Source organism: Delphinapterus leucas, chromosome 15 (genome assembly GCF_059928025.1).
Source record: "Delphinapterus leucas isolate spDelLeu-1000000601 "Yukka" chromosome 15, BTC_Dleu_Yukka2, whole genome shotgun sequence".
In the NCBI taxonomy this organism is placed as follows: Eukaryota; Metazoa; Chordata; class Mammalia; order Artiodactyla; family Monodontidae; genus Delphinapterus; species Delphinapterus leucas.
The window spans coordinates 74256266-74276763 of NC_143143.1; positions in this window are offsets into that span (position 1 = coordinate 74256266).

Genomic DNA, 20498 nt, shown 5'->3' on the forward strand with positions numbered 1-20498 from the left:
AGGGCAGAAGTGTCACCTCTCAATAAGATGAAATCTATGTCTCAGGCTGGGTGGAGGCCACAAGAAGATTTATCAAGGCCCTGGCAAAATTACATTTGGACGGGGACACAGCAAGAGCACCTCCAGAGGGGGGTCTCTTTGCATTTATTCAGGTAGGTTCCTGCCAGCTTGGCTGGACTAAAAAGGGCTGCCATGGTCAGTCATCCAGCTGGCCTCCTACGGGAGGGACGCCTGGATGGACAGATGCGGGCACACAGGCCAAAAGGAGAATGGAAAAAGAACCGTCCCCCTGGCTGGAGCAGGGAAGCCCCCAGGAGCCCTAGGGGTGAGTCCTGGCCCTGCCACTCGCTTGTTGCAACCCTGGGCCTTAGTTTCCCTATCTGAAACATAGGGCCTAGAGCTTGATGCTTCCAGCACTGACAATCTCTGAGACTGTGGAGCAGGCAAAGCTCTTTCCCATGTGCTTCTCAGTCTTGGGAGGCTGGTGTGAATTCATGATGGAAATGAATTCATGATGGAAATGATGGCTAGCTTTGATCCTGCACCTACTATGGGTCAGGCACAGTGATAAGTGCTTTGTTTTTTTAACAGTTCCTGTGACACAAACGCCCCATAAGGTAGGCACTATTATTATCTCCGTTTTTGTCATTGAACTGAGAAGTAAAGTATCACACAGTGAGTCTGGGGCCAAGTAGAGATGTCAACCCAGGTCCCCTGGTTCCCAGCCCAGGGGTCCTTCCACTGGAGTCCTGTTCTCCGGCCCTGGTTGCAGGGCCTCCATCGCTGGAATTTCCGAGTCCTGACTCCCCCTGCATGGGAAAGCGTGCTGTGAAGAGCTCAGCTTCTGGATTCAGACAAACTTGGTCTGAATCCCAGCTCAACCAGGTCCTCACCATGAGACCTTGCACAGAGTACTTCACAAGAGCCTCCATTTTTTTGTCTGTAAAATGGGTGAGTGATTGGCATGGCTTATGGGACTGGCTTAAAGATGAGATGAGGTAACTCGTGTAAAGGACCTCATTCTAGGGTCACTAGGGAACAGGATCCAGTGGAGTTTCGTGCTCTCACCTCTTCATCCTTCCACTCTGGACCTGAAGAGGGGTGTGATTTGCCTCTGGGGTTCATCTGGGAATGAATTTGTGCTCAGGAGGTGAGGCCCTCCCTCCAACTCAGCTCTTGTGTGGGACAAGGGGCCTGAGCAGGCCTAGAGAATACTAGGATTGAGACCTGAGTCCAGGGAAGGAGAGGGGTAGGATGGATGGAGGGAGAGCAGGTGTTGGGCACACGGACCCCTGCCCTACCTCAGACACTGGCACTGAATATACCATGTGAAAACCCAGCCTTCTACCCTGGAAATGCCAGCCCTGAACTCTGGGAGGGAATGAAAGGGAGCCTTCATGAGAGTGACATAATCCTAAAGCTAAAAGCAGCTGTGGACCAGACCTCCATTTCCCCATCTGCAAAATGGGCACAGGGAGCACCCCCCTCCCCAACCCCGGTTTATTTAAGTGTAACTGGGCTTTTAAACTTGGGACTCCAGGCATGTGACAAACATGAAATGTTCATTGTGGGTACTATCCAGGTTCTGGGGAGGTTACTGAATGCCTCCGTGCCTCAGTTTATTCATCTGTACAATGGAACATACTTAGCGCACTGGGCTATTGTTGAGACTGGAGGCGTGCTATAGAGCACTTTGAACAGTGCCTGGTACCTAGGAAATGCTGTGTAAGTGATGGTTGTTGTTGCTGCGGTTGTTATTATTGTCATCATCATCAAGGCCATACAGCAGTCAGGATATAACCAGGGGTCTGGACTCCAGGATCGCAGCCACCCACGTTGAGTCCAGCTCCAGCCCAGGTCCCCAGCATCCCTCCCCAAGTCGGAGCTGCCCCGTCCCCCTCCCACCCCTTCCCTCGCCCAGGAGGGAGAGGAAGTCCAAATCCAATTAGTCTGGGAGCCTCCTGCAGAGCGTCACCCCTTTAATATAGCTGGAGAAGCTGCAGAGATAAATGGGAAATTAGAATTCTGCCGGGGTCCGTGAGACCACCCAGCGGCCTGCCCTGAGCTGGGGCTGCAGCAATTCTCCTGGGGACGGAGGAGCTGCCTGAGCCTTAAAGGAGGGGCTGCCCCTGAGAGGTGCTGGTGTGGGCCCAGTTCACACTGGCCTCTCAGCTGGCCTGCCAGCATCTCCCACTCCCTCCCCTCCCCCACAGACAGAAATAACTGCTCCCCTCATGATTCCCCCTCCCCTCCTCCTTCTCGAGCCCCCTCCCTTCCCAGGGCCTAAGGGCAGTGTTTGGGGGGAGCGGGGCAGGGCATCAGGCCAGGGTCTGACCCTCAGTTCCTGGTGCACCCTTCCCCTTCTCCCACCTCCTCAGCCCTAAGGAAACCCCATCCTTCCCTGCTTTCCATGGTGTGGACCCTGGGAGGGAGAAGCTGGCGCCTGGGCCACAACTGCCTCTGGGGCTGAGGCCTCCGCTGGGCTGGGGGCTCAGCCATCTTTGGGGCTGGACCAGGCCTGGGGGGACTGCTCTAGTCACCCTCAAGAAAGAGTGGTCTGTAACAGGGGCTCCTCCTGAGGGTCCCACAAATGCGGCATCTGCAGCCTCCCTCTCTAGAGGAGTGTGGGTTGTCACAGGAAGTCCCTGATCACCACCACTGTCTCCCCGTGGGCTTCTACAGCTCCCTGCCTCGTGCAGGCCTCAGTTTCCCCTTCTGTACAGTGGGGAAGGAGTTGACATCCAGTGGAGACCTCAGATCGGGGCCTGGACACCTGAGGCCCAGATCCTGGGCAGCAATCAGGGCCCCCCCCCCACCATCAACCCAGCTCCGCCCCTGCCTCCCCAACTCCCTCCCTCGGGGACAAGTTTGCTGCTGGGAAAGTTAATCCATTACAATTTAAAGGCTCCCTTCCTCCCTGGCAGTAAATTACCTACTTTGCATTTTGTAGCAACAACTTAACGGTATTAATTTAGTGTGCTCTGTCTTTAACAAACATCATTACCATATTGCCAGCCAGGATTATGTAAATGGGAGGGACAAGGGAGAAAGAGGCCGATTCTTGTCCCCAAAGTCACCTTGATTTATTAACTTTGGGACCCTGCAATTGGCCAGGCCTGGGAGGCCCAGGTGAGCAGGGAAGCTAGGAGGACCGGGAAAGTCTGGGAAGTGAGTCTTGAGGCCAGTAGGGGCTTCTACGGGGGGACCTCCTGGGAGAGAAGGACTGGCTGGGCACAGAGGGATTTCCTTGTCGTGTGACTTTGGACAAGTCCACTCCATCCCCGGGCCTTGGTTTCCCCACCTGTAAAATGGGGCTTGGATTAAGAGGTGTCTGGAGTTGATAATGCATGAACTTGAGATTCAACAACACATTCTGAAAAAAAGATGTGTGTGTGTGTGTGTGTGTGTGTTTGTGTGGAGGGGGAATGGGCTGAGTGGGGGAAGGTCTGGGACCACATGATCTTGGGATGCAGTCCTCCCCCTGCTGGGTTCCCTGGCCCCTGTGACTGCCTACCTGCAGGCAGTCTGCACCAGACCAGTGATGGGTGGATACATGGGGGAGGGGGAGATGGGAGGGGGTGAGCAGGGGCTGAGGAGAGAGGGATGGATGTGAGAGAGGGGACCACAACCTGGCTGAAGGCCAAGGTGCCAGTGAATGAGAGAGTCCTATACTTTCAGGCTCTAGATGGAGATGCTATCTTGGGAAGGGGGAGCCAGACCAGCTCAGCTGGGAGGCGGCAACATTTAGCTTCCGGCTTGCCATCAGGCCTGGGGGCTGGGCTGGTAGGTACCATGGGGGCTATAGAGGGTTATATACTGGGTCCCAGCCCCCTGCCCAGGCAGCACCTGGAGCCAGGCCCGCCCTCCGCTCGCCTCGGCCCCACCCTGCTTACCTCGTGCCTGGGGCTGGCTGTGGTGAGCGCCCGCCTGATTGCACAGCTGACTGCCCCTGGCCACCCGCGGCCCGTTCCCCACCACCTGCAGCCGGGGCTCTGCCAGGAACTCACTGGGGCTGCTTCCAAGCACCCATGGGCTCCAGCCGAGGGTTCTGCCCCGGTCACCAGAGCCCTGCCCCGGGCCAGCAGGAAGGAGAGGGCCCCGGCCCTCCAGCTGGGTGCAGGGGCAGGTGGAGAAGTGAGAAGGGAGGGGCGCACCCTCCTCTGTGCTGACGTCCCACGCTACCCTCTCTTCTCCCATCTCTTCCTTGTTTCGACCTCTGGCGTGTGGCCCCCCAGGGGCGTGGGGTCCCTGCCCACCCCACTTTCCCCTCTACCTTTGCTTCTCTCTCGTATCTCTGTCTCTGGGTCTCTCCCGGCAGGGCCTCCAGAGGTGTGGGCTGGAGTGTGGAAAGAACCAGGAGCCCAGGGAAGGGCCGGGACGGGTGGCGGGGGAGGGGGGAGGCAATTTCATTTCCAGAGCTGGTCCTGTCAATTCAGGTCGTGGCGTGATAAGAAAGTCATTTCTGTGATGGGTTTCTAATCCACACCCTCCTGCCTCTGCATCGCTGCATCCCGAGGCTCCCCGCTCCCTCTGCCCAAGACCAGAGGCTGGAAAGGACCCATGTTCCCCAACACAGAGGGGCCGTGCTCACTGAACCAGGCTGAGGAGCATCCGCATGGCTGGGGCGAGGGCCTAGAGAGACTTTTGTGGGCAAAAGGAGCAAACCCAGAAGGCACGGGGATTCCCAGTCACCTAGGATGAAAAATCCCTCAGATGGCTCCATGATTCACATGGGCGTGCGCAGTTGTGATCTAACTTGGGCCCCACAGCAGCCCTTGAGATAGTAGGGGTCACCCCCATTCTGCAGATGGGGAGACTGAGGCTCGGAGAGGTTTGATGATTTGCACAGTGAGATGGGTAGAAATAAGTGCAAGTTGAAGTGTGCAGGGTGTGAGCTGGCTGCCCGATCTGCTGAGGGGGTGGGAAAAGTTGGGAAGTGAGAGGGAGGGGGAGGGGCAGGGAGTCGGGGTGGGCGGGGGAGAGGTGTGTGCTGGGAACGTTTCCCTCTTCTCTCCAGGGAGAAGAGGAGCCCCTCCCTCACCTTGGGCCCCCTTCAGCTCATCTGGATCCACCTGGGCCAGCTAGGTAGATGGGGGAGGTGGCAGGGACTTGCCATCCTCGGCAATCTCAGGTGCCAATCTCAGACCTTAAGGGGAGCAGCGCAATGGGCTCCCAGCCAGGCAGGAAGCCCCAGGGTAGCTCAGGACCACCGGAGTGGACTCAGGAGTGGACTCAGGAGTGGGTTACTCCTGGCTGGGCAAGCAGCCTGTGAGACGGAGAACAGGGAGAGACGGGAAGAGGGAGGAAGATGGTTGCAGACAGCCAGGTGAGCCTGGGGCATGGTCGGAGGCAGAGCAGGAGCCCTCGGCGGGGCCGTCCCTGCTGCACCCTCAACCCTTCAAGAGACACCTCCACCCTGACATCACCCTGATATCAAGTCCTGACATCAAAGGCATCTCTCACCTCTCCCAGGGGGCCTGGTTGGGAACCCAGGCTTCCCCCAGTTTCCTTCACAGACCCCTGGAAGCTTCCTGGGGCCCAGGGGGCAGGGACTCCAGCTAGACTAGGGCTGAGTGGCTGAGCTGGGTCCTTCTTCCTTCCCTGGCCAGGAGAACGGTCAGGGAGGCCCAGGGCTGGGCCAGACTTTCATGCTTGATTCCCAGTGGCCCAGGGGAGCAGAGATAGAGGGAGTGCAGCTGGACTGGACCCCTCCTCTGCTCGCTCCCCACTCCTGGCCGCTCCCACCCCCACGCGGGGCTTTAATGGGAGGAGATGTGGCTGGGATCTCCTATCCGCTCCCCCCAGGAGGTCTGATGGGGAATTGGCAAGGGATACAAAGCAAGGAAGCATCCTTAATCCTGTTTGTCTCCCTCTGCCTGCCCCCCTCCCCCAGCTGACTCCAGAAGGGCTATTGAGAGAGAGGAAGCAAGGCTATAAAGTTGGGCAGGATCCTTCATCCTCTTAGACCTGCCCCTGGCTGGCCCGAATTCCATGGGGCATGGGGCGGGGTGGGAGGCGAGGTGCCAGAGGCCAGGCTGCGCCCACCAGGCCGTGGGAGGCTCAGCAGAACAGCTGGGGGTCGCGCAGGGCCGTGGGTGGCGCGAGTGGGGACTTGCTTTAGCTGGCAAGCTAATCTCATTTGGTTGCTGCAGCCTGCACAAGCCGGCCTGCATGCTAAGTGGCCGAAGGAGACAGCAGCCTCGGGCCTCAGGACAGGCCCGGGAGAGGGGACCGGACACCGTGCGCACCCAGGCGAATCCAGAGGCCAGCCCCGACTTGGACAAGGAGCCACGCTGGCTCCCTAGGACAATGTGTCCTATGCTGTCAGAGGTTCCTCCCTGTGGGGGGACCTGCCCGAAGCTTGGGAGCACCAGGGTCATCCAGCTCCTCTCTCAATTCTCCGTCCTCACTCCACGTAGCCCTCCTCCTTTGGGGTCCCAGGCGTGGGGTTCCTGCAGATCCGTGAGCGTGTGCCCCTGGGCAGGAGACATCTGGAGAGCGAGCTGGTCCTGCTTTCCAGGGAATTGTGAGGGAGAGAGGAGTGGGGAGGGGCTGGGGAAGCCCTGGAAGGGAGGAGGAGGGGGAGGGAGACTTGAGCCTCAGGGCCCTGCTCCGTCACCCCACTGATCTGCACCTCCAGCGGCTTATTTGGAGGGAGGACCAGTGAGTTTCAGAAAGGACACGGGGCTGCTAAAAGATGACTGTGGCCAGAGCTCTTGTGAAATGCTCCACATCCATCTTTAGCTCAGATGGAGAGGGAAAGAAGCCGCAGGGATGTGGGGCTTGGGTTGGTGTCAGACTGGGATTCAGGGTCTCCTGACTGCAACCCACACTCCTGGCCCTGGCTGCCACCCCTTAGGCTACCAGCACCCTCAGCCCCCTGAGAGAATCCTGGAATTGCACAGGTAGCTCCAGCCTTTGGGCAAAGATCTGTGGCTCCTACATGGTGTACCGACTGCATCTCAGCAAGAGGTGGAGGGCTGTTGATGAACACAAACCCCAATGCTCACAGTCTTGGCGTCTGGGGGCCCTTTATGGAGTGCTCTGTGACTCAGTTTCCCCATGTGCACCCAAGGGGCTGCTGATGAAACAAGATGATGCATGTCTTGTGTCCAGTGTAAAGGAAACCCTGTTATGACTTTTCAGCATCACACCCCGCACCCAGGAGACACCCCGCAAAATACTCAAAGCACCACAATGCTCCATCATTGGAGTTTGATGGACCTTAAGAAAATGGCTCTGCCCTTCCCTTGCTGTGTGGCTGTGGGCAAATATCTTTACCTCTCTGAACCTCAGATTCTGCATCTGTAAAGAGGGACAAGATTGCTTACTTGACAGGAATGTTGCAAGGAGCTAAATAAGAATATAAAGATAAACATGAATCAACAATAAATATAAATATAGACAGTGTCCGGTATGTCATAGGTGCTCAAAACATCTGTTCCCTCCTGTAGAAGCCCTGTGTCCAACACTAACTCTCACGGGGTACACGGATTGGGGAAAGGCTTACCCAGGACCCAGGGCTGGAACAAAGGTCTCTGACACTGTGGGGAGAACACGGGAGATGAAATCTCTGGCACTCACTTTTGCCACCTGTAAAAAGAGAGGGCTGGATTGATCTCTGGTTTCCAGCTTGGCTCTGTGCTCTCAGGGCCCACAGTTGGGGTCAATGTCAAGCCCATAGGTCTCCAGGCCCATCTTTTCTAATTCACCCAGACCACCTTCCTTTCAGTCATTGGGGGTCCACAGAAGACTCTCTTTGAAAGAGTTTCAGGGACTGCTAAGTCTCAGGTATGTGAAAGCCCCTGACTTGTTTATGTTCAAAGGTCCTGGCAGCCCAGGACATCCTGGACGGAGATGCCTCTCCACACCCCTGCCCATGAAGACCCTCCTCATCCCTGCCTGGGTCACGGTTGGCTCACCTGCCCGGCAGGGGGTGACTGGACAGGAGAAGTGACCCTACCCCATCCCCAGCCAGCTGGAGCCCGAGGCCTTGGATGCCGGCTCCGTTGGCAGTTAAAGTCCCCTTGGTTGTCTAATTTAATCACAGCTGTGTGCACAGTGACTCTATAAATAATTTTTAGTGCGACGTAACCATTATTTCACTAATTGCTTCACGTGCACCCCTGGCCTGTGCGATAAATTAAAGTTTGCTGAGTCAGCATCTTTGGCCGATGCTACTTTGGAGCTTGGGAAGTGCAGCCCAACAACTGGGCTTTCCCACCCAGCCTCAACCCAGCACCCTAAGGGGAGGGTGCAGTTCCCACGAAGGGGACCAGGGTGGAAGGAGTGAAGAGGAATGAGGAGGAAGAGGCTAATAAGCGTTGCCATGTACAGTTGCACAGGTTGTAACCTACACAGGGATAGTTGGCCAAGGAAGCAAGTTGGGGCTAAAATTCAGTCCATGCAATGCTTTATCCATCCATGTGCCCTCACGTGGAATTCTGTGGATCCAGGAGAAGGAGGCACCTTTCTGTAATCTGTACAAAGGCACTGCATGGACAAGTAGACCTAAATAACACCCACCCAGCAGGCTGTCAGGGCCGCCCCTGTCAGAGGGGAAGCAAAGTGGCACATGCCCTAAGGACACCTCTCATATGCATGGAGACCTGGACTGTAGGTCTGATGCTGAGTGACCTTGGGCAAGTCACGTCCCCTCTCCTGGGTTATAATGTTTCCACAGTTTACCAAGTGCTAATCGCATCTAAGGCTTGGCTTCAAACCCAAGTAACTGGCTCTAGACACTGTGCTCTTTCCACTGCCCTGTTCCTAATTCCCAAGTTAGTAGGTGTGGCTTGAAAAAAAACTGTTCACGTGGTTAAGCACGTTTGGGAAGCATCGTGTTAAACAGGGTTCTTTTCTGCAGGACTTTCCAGGGTGTAGTACGTGCCAAAGCAGTGTGACTCTCAGAGAGGGTGGGAGATGTGTAGCTTTTCTGAACGCATCTGGCTATGGAAACCTTTATTTTAGGACTCTTGTTCAGGCTGGGATCCTGGTGCCAATCTCTGGGCTTTGATTTATGTATTTATTTTTGGCCGTGCTGCGCAGCTTGCAGGATCTTAGTTCCCCGACCAAGGATCGAACCTGCACTGGAAGCAGGACCACCAGGGAATTTCCAGTATCTGGGCTTATTAACGAGTGGATTTCATCCCTGAGGGCAGAGAAGTCTTCTATTCCTGGCCTGCTCACTGCCCAAGGTGGGCACACAAAGCCATGACTCTGAACTCAGGGTGCATCCCGATCTGCGTCTCTGAGCAGAACTGGGTCTTCCCTGTGATTGGTGCAGCCTCGGAAAAGGTCTCTGTGTCCTGAGCCACCAGGCTCCAAGTTCCTCGAGGGCGGAAGTCGTGTCTGCCCATTTACTGCCTTATTGCTGGAGCTTAGCTCAGGGACTGTCTGTTGAGTGGATGAATACCTAAGCGGCTGATCTGAAAAGAGACGGGAGTTGAGATGCCTGGCTTCGTGTCCATCCCGGAATCTCACCAGCTGTGTGACATTTGAGCAGATTGCTTCCCTGAGTCCATCGCCGCTTGAGCTCTTGTGTCCCCGTTTGTCAAATGTGGATCAAACTCTCAGTCCTGTTCATCCTGAGGTGCTGAAGTGAGGCTCCAATGAAATGATGGATGGGAAAGAGTGCTTTCGAAAGTGTAGACCTCTTGACAAAAAAGCAGGGGATTATTACCACTGTCTGTCTCATCCTCACCCGGCACAGGGCTGGGGCTGCGATCACGTATTCAGCGGCTCTGCTGATGGAGCGCGTACCTCCACACAGCATCCGCGTCCAGTAATCCTCACCGCACCATGAGAGGAAGGTACCATCCTTGTTTTCTGAATGAGAAAACTGAGGTTCAGAGAGGTGATGCGCCTTACCCAAAGTCACACAGCTGGATTTGAACCCAGATCTGTTTGACTCCAGAACTTGCTTTTTCTCTCCACTACTGACTTGTTTCCTCTGGTAACCTTCCGGCATCCTCCCCCTCCCTTTATGGGCAGGGTGATAAAGTGGATTGTTAAGGAATACTAGCAGTAGAGGGGTTGACAGTGACAAAGGCAAACGTTTGCTATCTGTTGCGCACCTGGCATTGAGCTGGCTGCTTTAGATCCATCACTTTCCCCATTGAATCCTCACCCCACCCCATTCCGAGATGTGGAGAGGGAGGTGTGGGGCATTTATGTGACCTGTTCAACTGTGTGCAATTAAGGAACAAGTGGCCGAAGGCCGGCTGATTCCAGAAGTTTGGTCTTTCCCTGGATTTTCAGGTTGCTGTAAAATCCCTGGTTCTGAATAGCCAGCCACGGTCTGGGAGGGGTGACCCTTCAACAGCTTAACCCCAGGGTCTGACACACCAGGACCCCCGCCCCGCAGTGACTGCCTTGGGACCTCTTCTCACCCGCCCACCCCCGTGCCTGCCTCCTCAGCCCCGTGGGCCCTGTCCCGTTGTCTGGCACATCTTTATTGCCCGGGAAACACTGAGAAACCATGGCTTCTCCGGGGTTCCTGTTTAACATCCGGGGTGGGGGTGGGGGACGGCAGGAGGAGGCAGGAAGGCAGGGGGTGAAGTGGCTGCCGACATTCACGAATGATGCTAAGTGGTTGATGCCCAAGCCCCCCTCAGAAAGCTGCCTCTGGAAGGCGGCCTCGGCCATCTCTCACCTCCCCAGTCATCTCAACTGTCAGCCTAGCTGCCATGGGACAGTGATCTCTCCGAGGCCCATCCTCCCTCCCAGGGTGAGTCCATCACTGCCAGTCACAGCCATGCTCCTGAATGTGGCATTCAAGGCCCCCCAGATCTGCCTCCAGCCTCCCTGTCTCTCCAGCCTCATCCCTTGCTTGTTCATTTATTTAAAAATATATACTTATTGATTACTTGCGTGCCTGGCAGTGTTCTAGGTTCTGAAGATACAGCAGAGAGCAGAAGAGATAAAATCCCTGCCCTCCTGGGCGGAACTGACAGTAAGCAAGCTAACAGATAAATGTGTCATGTCAGGCAGAGAAAGGGGCTTTCAAGAAAACCAAAACCAAAACCAACCAGACTCCTCCGAGGGAGCTACAGACAGAATACGGGGGGGGGTCAGTGAAATCAAAGGGCAAAAATGTACATTTTAATTTCACTGAATTCACTGAAATATAGCATTTCTCCTCAATTGAAAGTGTTGGCAACACTGTGGAGCACTGGCAACGCCTGTGACTGTCGCCAGCAGGAATCAGATCTCTCCTATTACATTACAGTGGTTGCAGACGTTTCAAAATATCACTGACACCCATCGCTGCCTCAAATTCGTGGGAGTTCATAGAGGTGCTGCTAGATCTTGTTATCTAATGCATTAATACAGATGCACCTATAGTGCTGTATCACACATTCGTTTTGTAAATATTTTGAAAACAGCATTTCAATATAATCGGCTTCCTTTGTAATTCTACGTATCTTCTATGTATTTAAAAACTTTATTCTGGGAAGGGGTCCATAGGCTTCTCCAGAGGCCCAGGGGTCCGGGGCCCCAAATGGGTTAAGTCCTGGAGTACAGAGTGATGGCGAGGAGAAGGGGGGTAGGTAGAAGAGGGGTGGGGCTGGGTAGTGATATTTGAGTGGCAACCTGAAGGAGGCAGAGAAGCTGCCACGGGAAGGTTCGGAGTGAAATTCACTCCGGGCCTCGGGGGCAAGAGAAGGGCTCCGCAGTGGGAGGGGTTGCGGATGGAGCAAAGTGACTGATGGTGGGAGAGGACCGGGAGGGCAGGGCCCATGTCAAGGAAGGCCGTGAGGGCCTGGGTGAGGACCTGGGGTTTCATTCCAAGTCAGGCTGCTGCTGGGAGTTAAGCAGGGAGCCATGCATTCTGATTTATGGATGCAGGGGTCACTGTGGATGCTGGGCAGGCAACGGAGCGCTGAGCATGGGGTCAGAGAGGGAGTGGGGAGACGAGGGGCCAGGCTGCTGCAGTCCCCCAGGTGATGACGGTGGCCAGGACCAGGGGCAGGAGAAGTGGGACTATTCGGAGATATTTGAGGCGAGAGTCCACAGGATGTAGGTCGAATGTGCCGTGAGCTTTCATGCCTCTGTGCTTTAGTTTGTGCTCTTTTCTGGGATGCGCCTTCCTGCTGTGCCCATTCCCGGGGCCCAGAGTCTCCACCCTGGGCAGGGGTGGCAGGGGCTGTGAGTTGCCTACTCTATCCAGCTCCCTCTTCTTCCTTGCTAATAGATCCCCAATATTATCTGGGGGAGTAACATGCCCATCTTAAAAGCCACACATCCCAGCCTCCTTTGCTGCTAAGGGTTGCCGTGGACATATGATTAGAAGTCATTTGGTGGGGCCTCCAGGAACAGGCTTCCTATAGGAGATGGAAGCATCCTTTTGCCCCTCTTCTTCCTCCCTGTAACTTGGATATGATGGTTGGAGCCCCCTCCCCCAACAGTTTTGAGACCACGAAAGGCCAAGGACATCACAGTGACCTCAACTCTGGTATCCTTGAGGGCTGAACCCCTATAAACTTCTCATCACGAGGAAAAGAAAACCTTTATGGACTCAAGCCATTGTAGTTGGAGCTCTGTTATTAGCAGTCGAGTAAGACTCCTACCTGATACAAGCACAATCCAACTGCCTATTAAATGTCTCCTTCTGAAGAACACGGACCCCTCAGACTGAACGTGTCTGATGCTGGGCCTCCATCTTTCTCTCAAGGAACTCCCTGTTGGGGAACCCAGACATCTGGGTGAAAAGGGAACTAACAGTACAAGAGCGGCACCCATCCATCCACCCACCCATCCATCCATCCATCCATCCATCCATCCAACCATCCATCCACTTAACCATCCATCTATCCATCCAACCATCCATCCATCACCTGTTTGTGTGTTCATCTATCAGATAAACTTCTATCAAGCATCTACCATATACTGGGCCCTGTGCTAGACACAGGAGCTAGAGATGTGACTAATATATTTTATTTGATGCCCATCTGCTTCTATATGAGTGGAATATCTCTGGAAGGATACATCGGAAGCTGGAAACCGTGGCTGTCCCCATAAAAGACTGCGCAGCAGGAGACATGGGTATTCATTCCTTTTAAACTTTGAATTTTGCATCATGTGTATGTATTCGCTATGTAAACATGTTTTAATTAAAAATATATGTACATCTCATCTGGATTTTCAGAATTTGCCTTGCTCCTGAAAGGATCTGCGGCAGCCTACAAGAATACACAGAGATGAATAGATGCGGCTCTGCTGTCAGGGAGCTGACAGTCTCGTGGGGAAGAGAGACGAGTAAACAATTCTGAAACAGTGTCGCGAGAAGGGTAGAGGGGCACGGGGTGCCACTTACACCGTCTCCAAGGATCCCGGCGGCTGCACTCAGCCATGGCCCCTGAGCAATGACCTGGCACAAGGTTACCTTTGTCTCGCCCCTGGTTGGGCTTGAGGACCAAGATGCCCACCTCTGGATTATATGGCCAGGACTCCCCCCACCCCCACCCCGATCAAGTTTAGGCACTTCTGTGAGCTGACCCCTAAGTCACGGAGCCACACTTGTGTCCATATCCCAGGTCGGGTGCCGGAAAGGCAGCCCATGGTGGGGCAGCAGGGATTCTCCTTGCCGGCCTGTTGCTTGTGTTTATTCCATGAGCCCCTGGGCCTGGGGGTGAACGCACAGAGTACGGAGGGAACTTGCCTCCAGGATCCTGATGTCCAGCATGGCCAGGACCCCTCCCACAGCCCCAGACCTGGAAGTGGGGCTGGGGGCTGAGGGAGGACAGGAGCTGGGATTGCACGGCCAGCTGGGTCAGGGGAGAGATTGAGAGAGAGACCAGTCTGGACGCTTGGAGAACTCGGGTCTTTTCAGAGCAACCCTCTGACATAGAGCAAGAATAACTTTCAACAATAAGGTGCTTCTCTCTCCCCCCTCGGCTGTTGCCCAGGCAACGCCAGAGTGCTCAACAAGTGTTTAGTTTTTTAAGAAACCAAATCTCGCTCCCTTTGGTCAGCTACCGCCAGGAAGATGAAGAGGCGGCGAAGGCGCCCCTCGCGGCCCATTGTGTGGGAACCCGGGTCAGCCGCCTGCAGCAGTGACATTTAAATCTGATGCTACATATTATAGATGAACCTGGAGCCGTACTCCTCAATCCCCACCCCAGACTCTTTGCCCATGTGTGGCTCTAGCAGTTTGGGGGAGGGGGAGGTCACAGCAAAGAAGCCGACCTTCACCTGCAAGGCAGTTCACAGCTGGCATGGGTTTTGGGAAGGCCATCTGTCCCCAACCCTCTGCATCACCTGTCCCAGGAAAACCCCCGTCAGGCCAGGGACCATCACATCCACGGGGGCAGTGTTTCACCCCCAGAGGCTCTCTGAAAATCCCTGCCTTTGAGTGGCCTTGGCGGAGAGCACCAGAAGCTCACCTGTTTCATATCTTCCTGCTTGACGGCAGACGGACGCCCATCATCTCCAGGGTGCCTCCAACAACCCGGGGCGCGGGAGGTTTTTTGTTATCCCAGGTGCAGAGAGTTCTCAAAGAAGGCTACGAGGTGTCACGCACTTTCAAACAGAAATCCTTATGACCATGCAAGGAGGTAGGTGCTACCAGCAGCCCATTGTGCCCGAAGTGGAAACTGAGGCTGCAGGGGCCGATGTGACAGCTAGCAGTTATGGCAGGATTTGGACCCAGGCTCCAGTGTCTCAGCCCAGACTGCCTTGGTGAGGCTCTGTATTGCATGCACGGACAGAAGGGCACATCTTTCCCGGCTCCTGGGACTTGGCCAATGTGCTTTTCTGGAGAAGAGATTGGCTCCCCATTTTGCCTCCATGGAAGGAAAGTGATGAGCTTTGGCAACGTGAAGTTCTGGGTCAAGAGCCCTTGAACAAGCCAAAGCGTGGATTTAAAACCTCACTTTGCTCATCTGTATAATGGCAGCGCAGTTGTGAAGAAGACAGTAATAGCAGCGACCCCTAGAGAGAACTTACTATGTGTTCAGCAGGGTTCTAAGTACTTTACATCTATTACTTCAGGTAACCATCACAATTACTCCAGACGTAGGGAGTATTATATCTCCATTTTCACATGCAGAAATGGAGACCCAGCGAGGCGGAGTCACTGTCCCAAAGACAGAGCTGAACATTAGAATGAGTCAACATAGACCAGGGGGACAGGCCCTGGCACATAGTAGGTTCAAAGCAGGTGCTGGCTTTCGTTTCCCAAGAAGATAAAGAGGGGTTTCTGTCGCCAGGGAAACAAAACATGGGAGAAAGTTAAATTTAGAAAAGCCAAACCAGGTTAGAACAAGCCCCTTATGCAGCTCAGCTGCAAATTCAGGACGGGAAATTGGCTTCAGCCACAACAAAAACCTCGCCCAGGAAGCCTGACACTGGTGAAATGAGAAAGGCTGCGTGGGGGAGGGAGGCTTGCGGCTCAGAGACGGGGGTGTCTGAGACGGGCTCCTCTCCGCCTGGGAGTCCCACACCTGGGACAGGTGGCCCTGCCCTGGACGCGAGTCCCTGGGGGCCGCGCTGAGTCCCCAGCAGTGACAAGGAATGCAGGCCGATGACAACTGTCACGGTGCGGGATCACATCTCCCAGCTGATCCTTCGCCACACCCTCCTTGAGCCCTTTCTCTCGGAGGAAACCAGAGGATGTTCATCTGCCCCTTCTCACCTCCACCGGAGAAGGTCCCTGTCCCCTACTCGCCCCCCCAGCCCCCCATTATTTAGCATTGCTAAATGGACAGCCAGGAGATGCAGCGACGGGAGTGGGTAACGAACTCCCGCTGGCTTCTTTCACGAGATCACTGCCTTAACTTACAAGGCCTGAGTGAGGCTCATTTCCCCAGCGTGCATTGAATAATTAACTATTAATAAAAGCATTACTGAGTTAACCACGGGGGCATGTTTGATTCATGGGGTAGCCCTAGAACGGGATGGAGGCTCTGGCTCAGTGGGGATTCCTCCCAGAGCAAAACATGGCCAGGGGGATGCTGCATCCCCCTCCACCCCACCATCCCCCGCCAGACCCTTGGTCCCCTGCCCCCACTAACCAGAGGGGCTGAATCCCAGGAGGCAGGTGAGACTGTGCGCATTCCAACCGGAGGGCTGCAGAGCAGAGAAGTGGAAAACAGGGCACTGGGAGGTGTGAGTCTGCAGAGAGGGCTCCTGGCTGCGCTTGGGAGCCAGGGAGGTGAGTGACCTTGGGCAAGTCACCTGGCCCCTGGAGCCCATTTCTCCTCTGGAAAGTGGGGCGGCTGGCAACACTGACCTCTCAGGAATGGACTGCAGGAGCAAAGAAGGATGGGAAAGGAGGTGGTAGATAACCAGATGCTCTTCACTTGTGTGGGATTATCTTTAGGACCTCCCCCTCCCCCCACCTGGAGACTGGGGCAATTGTTAAGTGTTAGTCGGGGGAGGGGAGATACCTGCTTGTTCAAGAAGCGATTCCCATCAGGATACCTCCTTGGAACCTGTGGGCTTTTCAAAGGAGAAAACGTCCGCTACCCCTCCTCTTACCCAAGTGCACCTGTGGCCAGCCACGGTGAACTAATCCCTACGGTGCTGAAACACACCATCCCCATGTTCGCTCATACCTGGGTCTTTGCATCTGCTCTTGCCCCTGTCTGGTATGCCTATCTCCTTTTGTCTGCCTGGCCAGTCCTATTCAGTCTTCAAGTCTCACTTCAAACGGGTCAGCTGCCCCTGGGAATCTTTGCTCTCCTCCTGCCCCAGGCAGAACTGGTTGCTCCCTTCTCTCTGCCTCCCATGCATTCTTCTATGTGGCATCCATCCATCCACCCATCCATCCACCCACTCATATTCACTGAGCACCAATAGTGTGCATCTCTGATCATGTTTTGAAGTTTTGGACAAGTCTGGCTTTCCCTAGACTAGTGGTTCTTAATCTTTTGGGGGTCAAGGAACCCTCCCCCAGTAAAATGATATATTTTTGGAAGTGCCAGATGCCATCTGGAAGTGCCAGATGCTGCTTCCCTCTTCAGGGATCCCTGGTCGTCGCTGAAGCCAGACTGTGGACCCTATGTGTGCTGGATGCTGTGATGGGCTGTTCAGATCGCCCCATTGAGTATGAGAGACTTACTACCCCAGCGTGGCTGGAAGGCAGCCCTCAGCTGTCAGCCCTCTTTGGAGATTGTCTTGATTGGAAGAAAACATGCCTCCTTCCAGGGTAGGCCCAATTCCAAGACAGATCAATGTGGAAGTGCAAAGGCCTGAATTTCTCACCCCAACTTGGGACAACCCTGAAGGGTCATCCCAGCTCCAAAGTTCCCCATGGGGTTGACTGAGGCCTTTGTCGGAACTGCCTCGAAGCTCGACTTCTCCCTCTGCCGAGACCTGCCTCCTTTGCCTCCCTTCCCCAGGTGTTTTTCCCAAGACCATATTCTAAACAACATCTTACACTTTAATCTTTACCTCTGAGTATATTTCCCAGGGGACCCATTAGATTTAAAAGCCCTGCAAAAGTTCCTTGAGGACAGCAACAGCACCTTAAGGCCTGCTGTATCTCCAGCAGCTCTCACTGGGCAGGGCGTGTTGTAGATGCTCCAGAAACATTTACTGAATGCATTTGAATGCATTTTCTCCTGCTTCTCTGTTCTGTCCCTCTGTTGTCCCCGCAGGAGAGTTCTCATCAGACATCCAGGAGAAAAAGATGAACCCTTTGGCAGGATGCCAGCAGGACCAGGGCTGTGGGCCCGTTTCTGGGTACCTAACCATGGGAACAGAGGTCAAGCTAACTGGTTACTACAGAGCAAGGTCAAAGGGGCCTGGCTGATGTCAGTGCTGTGTGGCTAGGGTGGAGGCTCAAGGGGATGGCTGGGAGGCTGGGAGGCTGGGAGGCTGGAGGCTGGCAGGGATGGGTGGTGGTGAGGGACAGCCTTTTCTTGTAGAGCAAATCATTTAGAAGTTAGACTGGTCCCCAGAACCCAGAAAAACCCTCACTTTAGTTTCCACTATTGGAAACTCCTTCATGAAACAAATATGTATGAAGTGTCCACCGTCCCAGGCATTGCAGCAGGGATGGTGACCTCAAAAGGCCAGGACCCCAATGCTTGCTCCTCTCACTTGCTTTGTCTCCCAGGCAAGTTACCTCACCTCCCCATTGCTGGCTGAAATTTGCTGAATGGTTATTACTATGTGCCCGGTATGTGCTAACTGCTTTATATACACGATTTCACTTCATCTTCACAACAGCTTCATTAGGAGATGTGTATATATATATATATATATATATATATATATATATATATATAGTCATTCTATCTTTATAAAGAAGGACACAGGTTCAGGGGGGTCAGCGACATGCCCAAGACGCACAGCTCACCTCAAGGCCAAGGGGAGATGTGAACCCAGGTCTAGTGGAGTGCTGAGGCTGTGTTCTTAGGCACTATTGTGCTTAACGTCTACGAGCTTCGTTTCCACAGCTATGAAATAGGTACAAGCAATTCCTACGGCACTGGGTTGTTAGCGATTACATAACCGATGTGAGAGGCCCAGGAGGTGCCCGGTGAACGTCCACTCTGTTCTCCTCTCCATTTCCTTCGTCCCCTGCGCCTCAGCGCTTCCCTGGGCTGGAAGGAATGATGGCCCCATTTGCCGTCTCTCCAAGGACAAATGTCTCTATCCCAGGTCTGCTGGTGTCTGGCACACAGCCAGCGCTCACTGAATGCTGTCGACACAAATGGATGATCTGGGAGTCCCCACCCTCAGCTCTCTCGACTGCAAGGTCGGGACCCCACTCGGTCCGTCGCTAGTCCCTGACGCAGCAGGCTGGGGCAGGGACCACGAAGACAATTCTCTTGGTGCCACGTAACTGCTCTCAAGCCACTGGAATGTTGAGGTTTTTCTCAGCAGAACAGAGCAGAAACAGATGGAGGTGGTCCCCTGAGCCCTCCTGACAGGGGAGGTACCAGAATTAGGATGAAGGTATTCTAGGTCCAGCCTGATGTCTCAACTTTCTCCCACGGGCAAACCCCAGCTCGTTCTCACCCCCACCACGCCCCCCGACTGCAGACATGCTCATATACTGGGGGCATTAACCTTCCTTCCACTGGAGGCCCCTGGGAGAGGCGGTGGGCATGTAAGCACTTAAAACTCAAAGCTGGAGGTCAGCACCTCCTCCCCCGCTCCCTCCTCAGCAGAAGCCCTGGAGCTGGAGGCTTCGTGGGGACAGATGCCACAGCCTTGGAGAGACAAGTCACATCCTCAGCTTCCTTCAACCTGTGCAAGCACCGAGTTGCCATGGTGACACTGCAGCCCTGAGATGCAATGGCTGCAGACAGCATGGGTGCTTCCAGGGCTCAAAGCTGAGGGTGACGCTGTCTGGCCCTGGAGGCCAGGCGATTGGGCGGGCTGGGTGGGGGAGGAGGAGAGGGAGCCCTCCTCCAGGCTTGACTAGTAATTGCTGCTAAGTGAGGGGCTGTCATTGAACCCAACATGCAGGTAGTGGGGGCCCCCCCACTCTGCACCCTGTAATTACTGCACCAGACAACACCTTGCTCCCTGTGCGAGGAGAGGGAGATGGAGGGGAGAGCAGACAGGAAGCTCTCATCCACCTGAGCCAGCGGGGCTCTGGCAGCCTCTCCCCACCGCCAGAGCATCCTGCATCCCAAGCAGCCTCTCTGGCAGAGGCAGGGAGGACCCTGGCTCCTTCCGCCTGCTGGCTCTCCCCAGGTCATCCAGTGTAGAACGCAAGCTTCCTTTAATCCTAGCCTCTGAGCTTGCAGCATCCAAGGGGGGCAGAGGTGCAGGAACCAGGTAAGACACCGCCTCAGGGAAGCCCTGGGTGTCACACCTCCATTTGCAGAAGTCTGCATTGTGAAGCTGAACTGGTAGCAGGAGACCTTGGTTCTAATTCCTCCTGAGCCAGAGGCTCTGGAGACCTCAGGCTAGTCACTGCGCCCTCCTGGGCCTCAGTTTCCCTAGCCGTAAGACGGAGAGTGGGACTCAGTCATTCCTAAGGACTCCTCCACAGCAGGGGCTGGCAAACTCCAGCCGACAAGCTGAACCCTGGTTTTATACGCAAGCTTCCACTGGAACGCAGCCGTGCCCTTTTGCTCCTGTATCTCTGTGGCTGCTTTCCTGCTACAACAGCAGACCTGAGCAGCTGCAACAGGGACCATATGGCCCCCAGATGGAAAATATTTACTATCTGGCCCTTTACAGAGAAGGTTCGCTGACCCACTTCTAAAGTATGAACGCTCTCCTAGGCTTGATGGACTGGGCTGGTGTGGCTCTGATCTGATTAGAACAATTCACAACAAGTCCCGTCCTAGTCTCTCTACCGGAAGACACCAGGGTGGGTCCTCCTCCCACGACCCCTGCCTGAGTTTGGATAGTGGCGGCAGGTCGGGCACTTCCAGGAGCCGAAGCATGGTGCAATGGCGCCACCTGCTGTGAGTGCCTAAAAGCACTTGTGCCCGGAAGGACCACTGGCCAGCAGCTCTCACAAGGCAGGGGAACAGCTCACAGGAGCAGACCAGGCCTCAGAACCATCGCGCATCAGAGCTGGCATC